Source organism: Oryx dammah, unplaced genomic scaffold, assembly GCF_014754425.2.
Source record: "Oryx dammah isolate SB20612 unplaced genomic scaffold, SCBI_Odam_1.1 HiC_scaffold_4, whole genome shotgun sequence".
NCBI lineage: Eukaryota > Metazoa > Chordata > Mammalia > Artiodactyla > Bovidae > Oryx > Oryx dammah.
Window position 1 is genome coordinate 22,573,653 of NW_024070188.1, and position 14,528 is coordinate 22,588,180.

At 37.1% G+C, this 14,528-nt stretch overlaps 1 pseudogene; it reads left to right on the plus strand.

Moving 5' to 3' along the window:
• Nucleotides 1-13,857: 13,857 nt before the first annotated feature.
• LOC120863112 lies at nt 13,858-14,281 on the plus strand (annotated as a pseudogene).
• Nucleotides 14,282-14,528: the final 247 nt, after the last annotated feature.

The following is a 14,528-nucleotide window of genomic DNA, read 5'->3' on the forward strand; positions in this document are numbered from 1 at the left end:
CATGGAATTCTCCAGACAAGAATACGAGAGTGGGAAGCCATTCCATTCTCCAGGGGATCTTTCCAACTCAGAGCTTGAACCCAGGTCTTCTGCATTGCAGGCAGATTCTTTACTGTCTGAGCCAAGAAAAAGGATCATATTTACATTTGTTACCACAATCAGTTTTTAGACCTATATGAAAGTAACATACATATGTTAAGCATCATAAATCTTTTTTCAGTTAAATTTGATGATAATTTTTTATCTTTTTGGTTTTTTTTGAGCACAGTTTGGGTGCACTTGTGCCAGAAACTGAGAAAATTTAATATGCAAATTAATATGAGCATAGTAATGCAAAAGTGAAAATAAGATAAATTAAACTTCAAACAGAATGAAAAAAATAAGATGAAAGATGAATCTAACAGATGGTAAAAATATGAAAAAAATGAAGATTAAGTGTAATAGATCAAACTCACTAATTAAGATAGCTTACAACACATTTTAAAAGATTGCAGAGGAAAATCTAAATAAATATATAGGAATCCTGTATTAATGGATGTTAACATCCATCATTTTAAAATTATAAATTCTGTCCAAATTTCTACATTGAATGTATTTCTAATAAAATCTCTATTAGTTTTTTTTTCAAGAACCTTGACAAACGGATAATAAAATAAATATAGAAGAATAAATATTCACAAAGCACACACATGCCCTTTGCTTGTCCTGTTTTATTAAATAGATGTTTTCTGGATTCCAGGCAGTATTTGATGTCAGTCAGTCAGTTCAGTTGCTCAGTCATGTCTGACTCTTTGCAACCCCATGGACTGCAGCACACCAGGCTTCCCTGTTCATCACTAACTCCTGGAGCTTTCTCAAACTCATGTCCATCGAGTCAGTGATGCCATCCAACCTCTGTTGTCCCCTTTTCCTCCTGCCTTCAATCTTTCCCAGCACTGGGGTCTTTTCCAATGAGTAAGTTCTTCACGTCAGATGGCCAAAATATTGCAGTTTCAGCTTCAACATCAGTCCTTCCAATGCATATTTAGGACTGATCTCCTTTAGGATGGACTTGTATCTCCTTGCTGTCCAAGGGACTCTCAAGTGTCTTCTCTAATACCACAGTTCCAAAGCGTGAATTCTTCAGCACTCAGCTTTCTTTATAGTCCAACTCTCACATCCATACATCACTACTGGAAAAACCATAACTTTGACAAGATGGGTCTTTTTTGTTTGTTTGTTTGTTTTTGACAAGATGGGTCTTTGTCAGCAAAGTAATGCTTATGCTTTTTAATACTCTATCTAGGTTGGTCATGACTTTTCTTCTGAGGAGCAAGCGTCTTTTAATTTCATGGCTGTAGTCACTATCTGCAGTAATTTTGGAGCCCAAGAAAATAAAGTCTGCCACTGTTTCCATTGTTTCCCCGTCTATTTGCCATGAAGTGATGGGACTGGATCCCACGATCTTAGTTTTTTGAATGTTGAGTATCTGATGGGTGGAATCTAATTTCAATGTCTGTTCCCCATAGAAAGGAAGGCTGGGTATTTTCTCCCCTTATTCCATGTTGGAATATCAGGTTTCACAGTTTGGAGGACTATTGAAATATGAATCAATTCAATTAGATTTTCACTTCCTTTACCTATATTAATGTGTTGTTTAACTGCCTTCTGCCCTCCAAAACTCTCCTCTAAAACTGCTGGCAGCATAATAGAAAAATCTTCACAGCTTTCAAGCTTGGTATACTTTGGTTTTGAAAACAGAGCATAAGATGTGAAATGTTTCCCTGGGGTCTGAATGACTTTTAAAGTTAGTGGTTGCTCCTGAGTCAATGCTGAAAACCAGAACCTGAGAGTAAGGGGTACCCATGTGCCCTTTAGTGAATGAATTGCATTTTTTGTGCTTGCTATATGTGGATCAAGCCATCGTTTGGGGCTCAGATCTAAAAGCAATACTGATCAAACTCCCATTTTAATGTAATTCTCTTGAGATGTGAGAATTTATCTCTCTTGTATTACCAATACTTAGTTTAGTACCTTGCACAGAAAAGATTCTCCAACATTGACTAAATATGTGAACAAATAGTTGAATGAATAAGGTAATGATCTGAAAGGGGCTTCCCTGGTGGCTCGGATGGTAAACAATCTTCCTGCAATGCAGGAGACCTGGGTTCTACCCCTGGATCTGGAAGACCCCCTGGAGAAAGGAATGGCTACTCTTTCCAGGATTCTTGCCTAGAGAATTCCGTGGACAGAGGAGCCTGGTTGGCTACAGTCCATGGGGTCACAGATAGTCAGACACAGCTGAGTGACTAATATACACAATGATCTGAAAAACTCAGGACTGGGTATTTTAACCATTTTTATGAGACATAGTACTTCTTACCAGGCTTACATGACCAAGTGCTCCATTTGGCTGACTGGGTGGCAGTGTACCTGGGAGAGAAGCATCATTCAATTTTCTTGGACACCTCTTCAGTAGCTGGCAATTCAAATAAAGTACTTTCATTTTGCTGGATATTCCTTGAAGGGAGCATCTGAGAAAAGACACTGATACTAATCAGTTCAGTTCAGTCACTCAGTCGTGTCTGACTCTTTGTGACCCTATGGACTGCAGCACGCCAGGCCTCCCTGTCTATTACCAACTCCTGGAGTTTACTCAAACTCATGTCCATTGAATCAGTGATGCCATCTAACCATCTTATCCCCTGTCATCCCCCTGTCCTCCCACCTTCAATCTTTCCCAGCATCAGGGTCTTTTCAAATTAGTCAGTTCTTCGCATCAGGTGGCCAGAGTATTGTAATTTCAGCTTCAGCATCAGTCCTTTCAATGAATACTCAGGACTGATCTCCTTTAAGATGGACTGGTTGGATCTCCTTGCAGTCCAAGGGACTCTCAAGAGTCTTCTCCAACACCACAGTTCAAAAGCATCAATTCTTCAGCGCTCAGCTTTCTTTACAGTCCAACTCTCACATCCATACATCCCTACTGGAAAATCCATAGCTTTGACTAGACTAATAGTTGCTCAAAAATATTAAAAAAAAATACTAATGCCCTTTCTTTTTTTAATTTCTTTCTTCTACCTTCCTTCCTTTCTACTTTCTCTTCCCACTTCCTCCCATCTTCTTTCTCTTCTTTTACTCCCTCTCTTCCTTTCCTTTTGTTTTTGTTTTTGTTTTTTGAGTGGCAATTCACTCACTCTGAATGTTTTCTAAAGTAATAATATAAAATGTACCGATTCACTCACTCTGAATGTTTTCTAAAGTAATAATATAAAATGTTGCTATGAGCATTCTCAGATTTTATGGCTAGTTCATTAGTTGCCCCCTTTATTAATAAATTATGAAAAATCTCATTCACAGACATGTGGCAGATCCATCAATTTGAAAGTAGGAATATACACCTAAATTTAACTTTCCTAATCAGACTTCTGATGTACCTAATTATAATTGAAAGGTGAGATTTGAGATTTTTAATTTAAATTCTCTGATTTATTCCTCAGGACTCCAACTTGAGGACAATCTGAACATTATACAAATGGTTCAAAGGATTGAGATGTAGAGGTACCAGAAAATTTCCAATGGTGGTTCTATAGGAGTTCCACACAGCTCATCTTTCTTTTTCCCATGGAAAGGATATCAAGGCTTTGATTAATGTGGTAGAAGAATAACTGAAGCATTTTAAGTGATTGATATTTTATAATTTCACTGATTTGCCAAGATGATGGTAGTAGGAGTTTGAGACCATCAAATATATGATCTATACGATGATGTCACAGCACATACTCAATTCCCATAAACAAGGAAGTGAGAATTGTTAGTAATTTTCTGGTTGGGTGGATTGCGTGAGTCGCAGTTCATTGTTATGGTCTTTCCCCTAGGCTCAAAGGGCAGAATTTCCTTGACAATACCCAGTGATCCTTATTTACCTTACTGAAGGCATGCTTGGTTAGGGTTAATTTTTACTCTTGCAGTTTCTGAAAACTCAGTCTCTGAAGTTTCCCTGGGTTTCTAACTTTGTCAGATTTCTGATTTCTGCATTTTGCTTGTCATGTAGAGGCCATAGAATGGAAACAGTGGTTCTCAGATAACTCTAAGACTATCATCCTGTAGGTTCGGAGTCTTTCTAGCATGGCAACACTTGACAGAGTATCAGGCTGTGATGAAAACTTAGAGTACTGGGCTACACTGTTGCAGTAGCAATAGACTGGATTGGCTTCCCAATGACATAGGCAGAGCATGTTGAAATGAAAAAGGGAGTTAAAGCTTAAATTGTGAACATCTGTATGTAATTGAGTTTTGCACCATGTTATCAGCTTGATCAGTTTTATGCTAAATGTATTATGGCAGCTTTCCCCCAAAGAATTGGTCAACACCTCTGGAAACTCATTCTAGAAGACAGCTTCATTCTACTTTAGGTTTCTGACAAGATTTGTGTAACATTTCTCCATTGACTAAATGGACATGTATTCATTCATTTGCATTTCATCATTTCAGCAAATATTTATTGGGCCAATTACAAGTGCTAGCTTATAACTGGGCTGAACATCACATGTTTTAAAAGTGTTCCTATAAAGACATTCACAGAATGATATTGGTACAGACAAGTGAGACACAATAAGGATTGTCAACATCAAGAAAATGATAGTAGGGCTAATGTTTGAAACCTCTGTAGACACTGATCAGTTAAATAAAGGACTATAGAGATTTTTTTTATTAGGACAAACCAGTAATAACTATCAGTGAAGTAATCAAGATTATGTGGCTTTGTAAACTTCTGAATACAGCTGGGAGAGAGAGTGAAAACATAAGGAGTGATCAGAGTTCACAGGGTCCAGATCATAAAAGCAAAGGAGCCCTTGAAGGATTTCACTGTCTAATAATGACACAATCAGACTTGGGTTTTTGAATAGAAAGCCTGAGATAAAGATGGAAAATAGATTGGAGTCAGGAAACTTGGGGTAGAAGTTATAAAGCTTATCCAGAAATCCAAGTGCAAAGTGGATGAAGTAGTGGAATAGCTGTAGATACAGAGAAGAAAGAATAAATAACTAGTATTGAAATGGTGGAATGGGTAAATCTTGATTATTGATTTGCTGTGAAGGTTTGGGAGAAAATTACCTTTGGCATGCCTAGATGTACAGTTTTCAGAATAAGTAATGAGGTGCCCTGGGATGCCATGGTGAATTTACCAGATCTTACATAATAATTTAAATTTTTGAGAGGAATGCAACAATATCTATAGGACAAGAAACAAAGGTGTAATTTCACAGTTTGACTCCAGGGTTGGAGAAATTTCACAGAGCCCAGATACATACATTTCCTTAGCAAGTGATTGTGCTTATTTAAAAATGAAATAAAATACTTTAAATTTATTTTTATCAGTTTTTCTAATGGCTACTAAATTGTTAGAATCTAAACCTTACTAAGTTGTTTGGATCAAATTCCTTAAATAGAACCATCAGTTATTTCATTTGGCTTAGGTTTGTTGTGAAAAAAAAAAAACCCTGATAAATAATCACCTTTTTATTTTTAATACTTTGTGTCAGCCACAATGATTATAGGTTAGTAGGCATTATCAGTGGAGAAGGCAATGGCACCCCACTCCAGTACTCTTGCCTGGAAAATCCCATGGACGGAGGAGCCTGGTAGGCTACAGTCCATGGGGTCGCTAAGAGTCGGACACAACTAGGCGACTTCACTTTCACTTCTCACTTTCATGCATTGGAGAAGGAAATGGCAACCCTCTCCAGTGTTCTTGCCTTGAGAATCCCAGGAATGGGGGAGCCTGGTGGGCTTCCGTCTATGGGGTCGCACAGAATCGGACATGACTGAAACAACTTAGCAGCAGCAGCAACAGCAGCAGCAGGCATTATCAGTCCTAAACCTTTCAACAGCCACAAGTTACCTGAGTCCCAAGCCTGAGCTCATAGAGGATAGTACAGGTTCACATTTTGGGAAATAACAAACCTCATCAATGTCCTCCTTGTGAAGCCCATCAAGGCCTAATATTCCTCTGAAACTCACAACATGAATTGTTACTAAATTTCCAATAACTAGAAGCAAGAACCCTGGAGTTTGGAATGGGACTAAACTTTCAGATAACAAAAAATAGGAGTTCAGGAAGTCCTGATCTGGGGCTGAAAACTGTCAATGCTAAAGAGATTGAAGTACCAAGAACCCAGAATTTAGAGTCAGACTCTGTGTGTCAATTATATTTTTATATCAAGTGTGATTATTCCTTTAAATCACTTAGCACAGAGCAAGAACTCAAAAATATGTACATGAAGTCTGCCTTGGTGCCTATGTTAATAGTCTTTATAAGCAATGTCTTGATTCCTGTTGTAACTACAGCTTTTCTTTGGTTTAAGGTGCTTGTTTAAAGAAACATGTTTATACTGTTTATACAACTGAATCTGTTGTTTAAGATGGAAGGTTTATGTGGCATCTCTTGCACAGTAATGAGTTTGCTTAAACAACGCTGTGTGACTGCCCTCCTTTGGGACCCACAAGAAAATGAGTCTCTTGTGAGTCAATGGCAGCAATGAAAAAATTTACAGTAAAATTGGCTTCTGCTTTGTGTGCAGTTTATATCCACTTGTACAAGGGGAGCTGATACAGGATGTCAGCATGGTTTCTCACCAAGGGCTATCCTCTTGAGACTTGTGAAAGAAAGGATAATTTCTGTCAAGCTCAATGCATCTTTTAAAAATTTTGTGCTTTAACTTTTCTTTGACATTACTATGTTTTCTCACACAGATTACAATTACCATTAGCTTTGTATTGTAATGATCTATTCCTCTACAGGTAATGGCAGTATGTTTTCTAGAAATACAGGCTTGGGTGAAACTTCCTAAATTCTCTATTTGGGCAAGTATAAATCTTTCCCTCCGGTCTTGCTCAGGAACAACCAAGATGAAGCATCAGGAGAAGATAAAGCACAATCAAATATGGAAAAAAGAGGAGAGGAGTTTCAATTAGTTGCTCTCTCAATTGAGTAATTTATCCAAAATGTTGTGTATCTGCAAGGAGTTTCATTGAGTTGTTGTTTTGAAACAATAAATACTTAATATTTCTCACAGTTCTAGAGGCTGGGGTGTTAAAGATCCAGGTTTCATAGATTCAGTGTCTGGTGAGAGCCCTCTTCCTGGTTTTTAAATAACACATTTCTGGCTGTATCCTCACATAGTGGAGAGAGAGCAGACTGGTTTCTTCTTCTTTTTTAAACTTATAATTTTGTATTGATGTATAGCCAACTAGGGATTCCCCAGTGGCTCAGTGGATAAAGAATCCACTTGCAATGCAGGAAATGCAGGCAATGCTGGTTCGATTCCTGGGTTGGGAAGATCCCCAGGAGGAGGGCATGGCAACCCACTCCAGTATTCTTATCTGGAGAATCCCATGGACAGAGGAGTCTGGCGGGCTGTAGTCCATGAGGTTGCAAAGAGTAGGACACAACCGAAGCAACTGAGTGTGTATGCATAGCTGATTAACAATGTTGTAATAGATTTAGATGAACACATTGCTATATTTAAAATGTATAATCAACAATGACCTGCTGATTAGTACATGGAACTCTGCTCAGTATTTTGTGGCAGCCTGGATGGGAGAGGAGTTTGGGGAAGAATGGATACATGTATGTTTATGCCTGAGTTCCTTCCTTCTCCACTAAGTTTTCTTCTGATGCATAAATATGATCACTGCCTGCCTGCCTGCTGCTGCTGCTGCTGCTGCTGCTGCGTCGCTTCAGTCTGGTGTACTGATTAACTTCTGAACAGCACAGTGAAGCTTGGTTCTATGGTAGGAGTGAGTTGGGAGAACCACACAGATGATACAGCATTCCATGTGGATTATAGTTTTGTTTTAAAGCAAACTAATAAATACCAACAAAATTATCTTTCCAACTAACAAACCAACCAAACAATAAACAAATACATAAAATAAAATAACGGCTGAGCAGGTTTAAAATGTTTAAAGTTTACCTTTGTTATCTTTAATCTGTGAGAGGAGAAGCAGCTCATTTCTTACTATTCTGGTGTTATCGGTACATGAATAAATTAATTCATTTGGTGCCTGTTCTGTTTATGTGATTGCATGATTCATCAGATCCTAGCAGGAAATGAAAGATCTCTTATTCTTAAGTAGCAGCTTGTCCCATCCTGCATTTTACTCCTTTTGTTTTTCAGATCTTATGTCTGATAATAAATTTTAAATTCCTCAAGGACAGCATGCTCTCTTCTACATATAATTTGTTATGGTAAATCAGGATGCAGTTTATGGCTGAACATAATTATTTTAATACCAAGCATTTCAAATTCTCTGTATATATGTGATATTGCTAAATTCATTAGAGCTATGTTTAATGAGTTATTTTAATGTTAAATTACCTTTAATTTACAGTTATTCTACAGGTAATCTACAGGGATATATGCTTCCATATCTGAGATCTGAACAGCTGGAAGTATCTAGATGGAAAGAGGATGTATGACAGATCCACCTCTGAAACATTGATACTTTTATTAATTCTGAATTGTAAACTTGTGTGTGTGTTTTCATGGCATAGAATTAAATTGTGAGTGTTAACATCGGAAGCCTGAATCCCTTCTGAATAACTCTGCTTCATGCTGCCTCATGTTTTATGCAAATTATGTTTTTGCTAGAATTGCCATTGCCAGACTACATTAAACTTTAATGCACTTAGAGAAGAATTGGATTATAAAAATTACTGTTAATATCATCATGTCTGTATAAAGAAATTAAGGAACTTATTTGAACATTTTTAAAAGAGACACAGAAAGTAAGGAAGAATGATAGTAGAGGAGAAAATGATTACTTTTAGTCTATAGTACCATTTGATGTTTTATATTAAAATTTTGGCTCATCCTTTACAATCATATTTATTCTATGATTCACTTCAAAAGTTACTATTTTCTCTTTAAAGTGAGATTAGATGCTAAACAGTCTCTTTAAGTTAGTTTCTTTTTCAGAAATGAGTATCTAATATTTGTACAAATTTTCTGACTAGATAGAATGATTATTATAATTATACAAAAATATATTATATATTGTATACATAATATAATTAATAAACTATGACTATGAAGAGCACAATCCCCTTGATATCCATGGGGCATTCATTCTAGGATCCTCGTGCCTGCATACTTACTCAGTCACTCAGTTGTGTCTGACTCTTTGCGATCCCCAAAACCGCAACCTGCCAGGCTCCTTTGTCAGTGGGATTGTCCAGGCAAGAATGCTGGGGTAGATTTTCACTTTCTCCTCCAGGGGATCTTCTTGACCCAGGTATTGAACCCATGTCTCCTGAGTCTCCTGCATTGGCAAGTGGATTCTTGATCCTCACATATATCAAATTCCTCAGATGTTCAAGTCCCTTCTATAACATGGCAGAGTACAGTTGCCCTTCCATTTATTCTTATCTGCAGGTAATGATTCTGGGGGTTCAACCAATTGCAGATTGAAATCCTAGGTTGGCTGAACCTGTGGATATAGAAGGCCTGACTGTATATTCTTACGTAGCTTGCATTTTATGTACTTTCTAAATTTTATGTAGGATAACCTGAATCTTGACATTGTATGTTTTCTTACAGAGATTTGCCATTCCTAAAGACTTTCCTAAATATAATTTGGGCTTTTTCGATGCCTTTGTCTTAAATGGGTACAGGCTATTTTAAAAAGTTAATAATAACAAAATTTTTTGTAATTTCCTGATTATGTTAATATATAATATATTATTATATCAATAATATAACATGCTATGTTCTATTATAATAATGTTTCAATATTTAAGTATTTTTTTCAAAAGAAAACACCTGTTTTATTTTTACCATTTAGTTAGGGAAGTTAATAATTGTAAAACAAATGCTTATTTGAAGAAATTGATAAAGGCTTATTTAGTTAGGTTTTAAAGTTTATTTCCCAGTGAATGTATTAGGCTGAAGAAAAATACACTCTGGAAAAGATACAGATATAAAGACCAGTTAAGAGGGTGCTAGGTAGATATATTTGCTACTTCTTCCTTGCCTTATTAAACAATTTACAATTGTAGATAATCTCAATATTTATCCACATATAATTTTGGATAATGCCATTCCTTTCTATAGATCTGATTTTTTATTTGGTATCATTTTACTTCATCCTAAAAAGCTTCCTTTGACTGTTCTTTTACTGCAGATCTACTGGTAGTAAATTCTACCATTTTTTAAAAATCTAAAATATCTTTATATTTTGAAGAATAATATGTTTGGGTATAAATTCTTGATTGAAAAGCTATTTTATTTCTTTTATCACTTTAAAGTTGTATTCATATCTGCATTGATTATGATGAGGATTTATTTTTTATTTTTGTCTTCTATATAAGCAACAAGGTATGCAATGTTTTGGATACCTTTAACATTTTTTCTTTACCTTTATATTAAGTGATTCATTCAGGATATGTCAAGGTATTGTTTTCTTCACATTTTCTTACTTGAGATAAACTGAACTTATTAACAATATGTAAGTTTAAACTTTCACCAAATTTGAGAAGTATTCATTCACTGTTCTTTCAAATCCATTTTTCTTTCTGTGTTCTTTCTTGAACTTCACTTATGCTGTTGCACATATCAGTAGTTCTTTCATTTGTATAGCTGAGTAAATTTTCCACGCTATGGATGTACCACAACTAGTATATTCATTCATTACCTGATGCATCACTTGGTTGTTTTTCAAGTTTTGGCTAATATAAATAAACCAGGACTATGGGAAGACAACTGCAGTGTGTCTTGTAATAGAAAAGAAGGGCAAAAATAAATCATTGGCTCATAGAGTATGTGATCATCAAAATTCCATATGACTCAACATCAAAATACTTTGATATGAAAGTTAGGCTGACTTCTTGCATTTATGGCTTTGAGCGTATTTCATCTTGGTGTATTAGAGATTCACAGTCAAGCGCACACTTTCCAATTCGTTTCTTCAACTTATAATCAATATTTTAAAGTGATGTGAAGATAGTGATGAACAAGGAATCCTGGCATGCTGCAGTACCTGGGGTTGCAAAGAGTCAGACACAATTTACCAACTGTACAACAAAGTGATGTGATTCAATGTAAAGTTTGGATTTTCATTAATTTACTAAAAGTTTGCTGTAGATATGTACTAGTATAGTTTGGTGGTTTGGGTTTGTTTTTGTTAGAGAATAATAGAGCTCATGATTTTCAGTATTTCTTTCAAGCTTTTCAAGGTTCAAAGGTGACTCCCTGACTTTCATTTCAACAGTGAGTATTTTTTTTCTCCAAGGTCAGAGGTGCTATTGAAGCAACAGTTAGAACTGGACATGGAACAACAGACTGGTTCCAAATAGGAAAAGGAGTATGTCAAGGCTGCATATTGTCACCCTGCTTATTTAACTTATATGCAGAGTACATCATGAGAAACGCTGGACTGGAAGAAACACAAGCTGGAATCAAGATTGCCGGGAGAAATATCAATAAGCTCAGATATGCAGATGACACCACCCTTATGGCAGAAAGTGAAGAGGAGCTAAAAAGCCTCTTGATGAAAGTGAAAGAGGAGAGTGAAAAAGTTGGCTTAAAGCTCAACATTCAGAAAACAAAGATCATGGCATCCAGTCCCATCACTTCATGGCAAATCGATGGGGAAACATTGAAAACAGTGTCAGACTTTATTTTTGGGGGCTCCAAAATCACTGCAGATGGTGACTGCAGCCATGAAATTAAAAGACGCTTACTCCTTGGAAGAAAAGTTATGACCAACCTAGATAGTATATTCAAAAGCAGGGACATTACTTTGCTGACTAAGGTCCGTCTAGTCAAGGCTATGGTTTTTCCTGCGGTCATGTATGGATGTGAGAGTTGGACTGGGAAGAAGGCTGAGCGCCAAAGAATTGATGCTTTTGAACTGTGGTGTTGGAGAAGACTCTTGAGAGTCCTTGGACTGCAAGGAGATCCAGCCAGTCCATTCTGAAGGAGATCAACCCTGGGATTTCTTTGGAAGTAATGATACTAAAGCTGAAGCTCCAGTACTTTGGCTACCTCATGCAAAGAGTTCACTCATTGGAAAAGACTCTGATGCTGGGAGAGATTGGGGGCAGGAGGAGCAGGGGACGATCCAGGATGAGATGGCTGGATGGCATCATGGACTCGATGGACGTGAGTCTGAGTGAACTCCGGGAAATGGTGATGAACAGGGAGGCCTGGCGTGCTGCGATTCATGCGGTCGCAAAGAGTCAGACACGACTGAGCGATTGAACTGAACTGTACTGATGGCTTCTAATCTCAGCTGTGGATGGTAAATTTGGCTTTCAAAGTTTTCGAAAGGGAGCTTATGCCGGAAACACATTTGTAGTCACGTAGCCTGTGGAGTCAGCTTGTATGTTTGGCAAACAGTAGAATACAAACTTTTAGACTTCTCAGCCTTACCTGTGAAACTAGCAGTTCTCCTCTAGTCTCTAGTAAAAAAATTATAGAATTTTTCATAATAGGTTTGAAATCTGTTACCTTCATGGTATAGTTAAATGTATGTTTTGTAGAGAAGTTTCTTTTTTTTTTAACAGTTAAAACACAATGACTTGCATTTACACTAGGCCAGTCTCTAAATATTTTAAGGTACATTCTAGACATTATATAATTAATAATATGTAGGATTTTCTTCTATCCTAAACAAATAATAAATATGTAACAGATTAATTGACCACCTGATTCTAATTTTGAACTAAATCTGATGTAAGTTTGCCCAAATTATTTTAAAATACCTCCTTCCTCCTCTCTGCACTATCCCCTTTGTCATCCATCTCTGTGTCATCTTGGATTACTATTATAAATTAGAACTTTTATGTTTAAAGCATATGCAGAGGAAGCAGCATATAGAAAAATCAGAGATAGAACAAAAGTATCTATACTGGGGGATATTTTAAGTCTGAAATATAAAGAGTGAGAAAGAAGCGGCAAGTTAGAAAGCAAACTGGTGGGTGGGGCAGATCAGGAGAAGCCTATGTACCAGTCAATGTATATGTACTGAACCTAGAGTCCCCGTGAATGCCGTGTTACATATGGGTTGTAAGTAATTTAATCTGGGTACTCATGGAGAATAATGGGCAGAAGTAAAGGAGACTTATTAGCAGGTACTGAAAAAGCCTAGGGATAAGATGACAAGATCCCATTCAGAGTCATGACAATTGTGATGGAACAAAACAGCAGATATGTTTTAGATGCTTTATGTTATAACGGGAGCTATGGAACAGATAGGGAAGGTCTAGAATGATCCTGAGATTTTGTCTTGAATAAATGAGCAGTGTAATAGCATTACATGATACATGGGATAGTGATGTCAGAGTGACTGCTGAGAAGAAATAGAATAGTATTGCTGTTTGTAAGTCTTGTTTATATTATAGTCTTTCTCTCTGGAGGAAGTTAGGGCCACTATAAACTTGGGTTTACACAGGAAAGTCCCAGTTTTTGCCTGTTGTTCTAGATACTAATTAGTAACTGACAAGGTATATAGTCACATTGGCTATGATAGATTGCCAAACTAAAAGAAATATTTTTTTTCTGTCTTTTATCCCTTGGGAAGATATTCCTTTCGAATTCACTTGCACTTCAAAAAGTCCATGTTCCTCTGTCAGACTCCTACATTATCATAACATGTATAAAATTATTTTCCTATGGTTCCACCTTCTTCAGTAGATTGACACTTGAAAGCGAAAGTCACTCAGACCTGTCTGACTCTTTGCGACCCCTGGACTATACAGTCCATGGAATTCTCGAGGCCAGAATACTGGAGTATTGGCTGTTGGCGGCCTTGCGGGGAAGCTCATGTGGGGCGGCAGAGTCTGTATCGGCTGCAGGGGGAGACTTTGGCGCGATGTCTCACACCATCTTGCAGGTATAGCCTACCAAGAGGCCAGAAGGCAGAACTTAGACTGACTATGGATCTGTGAATGAGTGTATGGAAGGTGTTTATAAAATTATGAAGAACATCTAAAGAGAATGAATCCCAAAAGCCTCTCTATCACATACGATATCAATCAGTTTTTTGACTTTATTGATGACCTGGCATCTGCCTTATTTACTGAGCTGATACCCAGACATACCAGCCTTATGACAAAGACTGGATTAAAGAGAATATCTACATGTTCTTTTGTCGACAGGCCCAACAGGCTGGGACATTTGGAAGCATTAGGGGAATGGGGGTGGGCTTGGAACACAGGTGTGTACACTGTGCTGTTGTGCAAGTTTTGTATTGTAGTTATCCTGTTTCCATTTTGGTATACCCTAGCCAGAACTGAATATACTAGATAAAGTGTGATGATCTTGTTCAATCTGAAACCCTCTTTGACCACACCCCCCATTTTTTACTTATACATTTTTATGATGATTTAGATGGAAGTTTGTTTTTGTCAGCTAATGTTGGTTCCAATCCCTCAAACTATTCATACCTGCTTGATAACATCCACTGTACTAATCCTTCTTCAGATTGGGATGGGGGGTAGTGGCACAGTTTAGCTACATCCTCAAAATAAAGTCTTTGTGAAA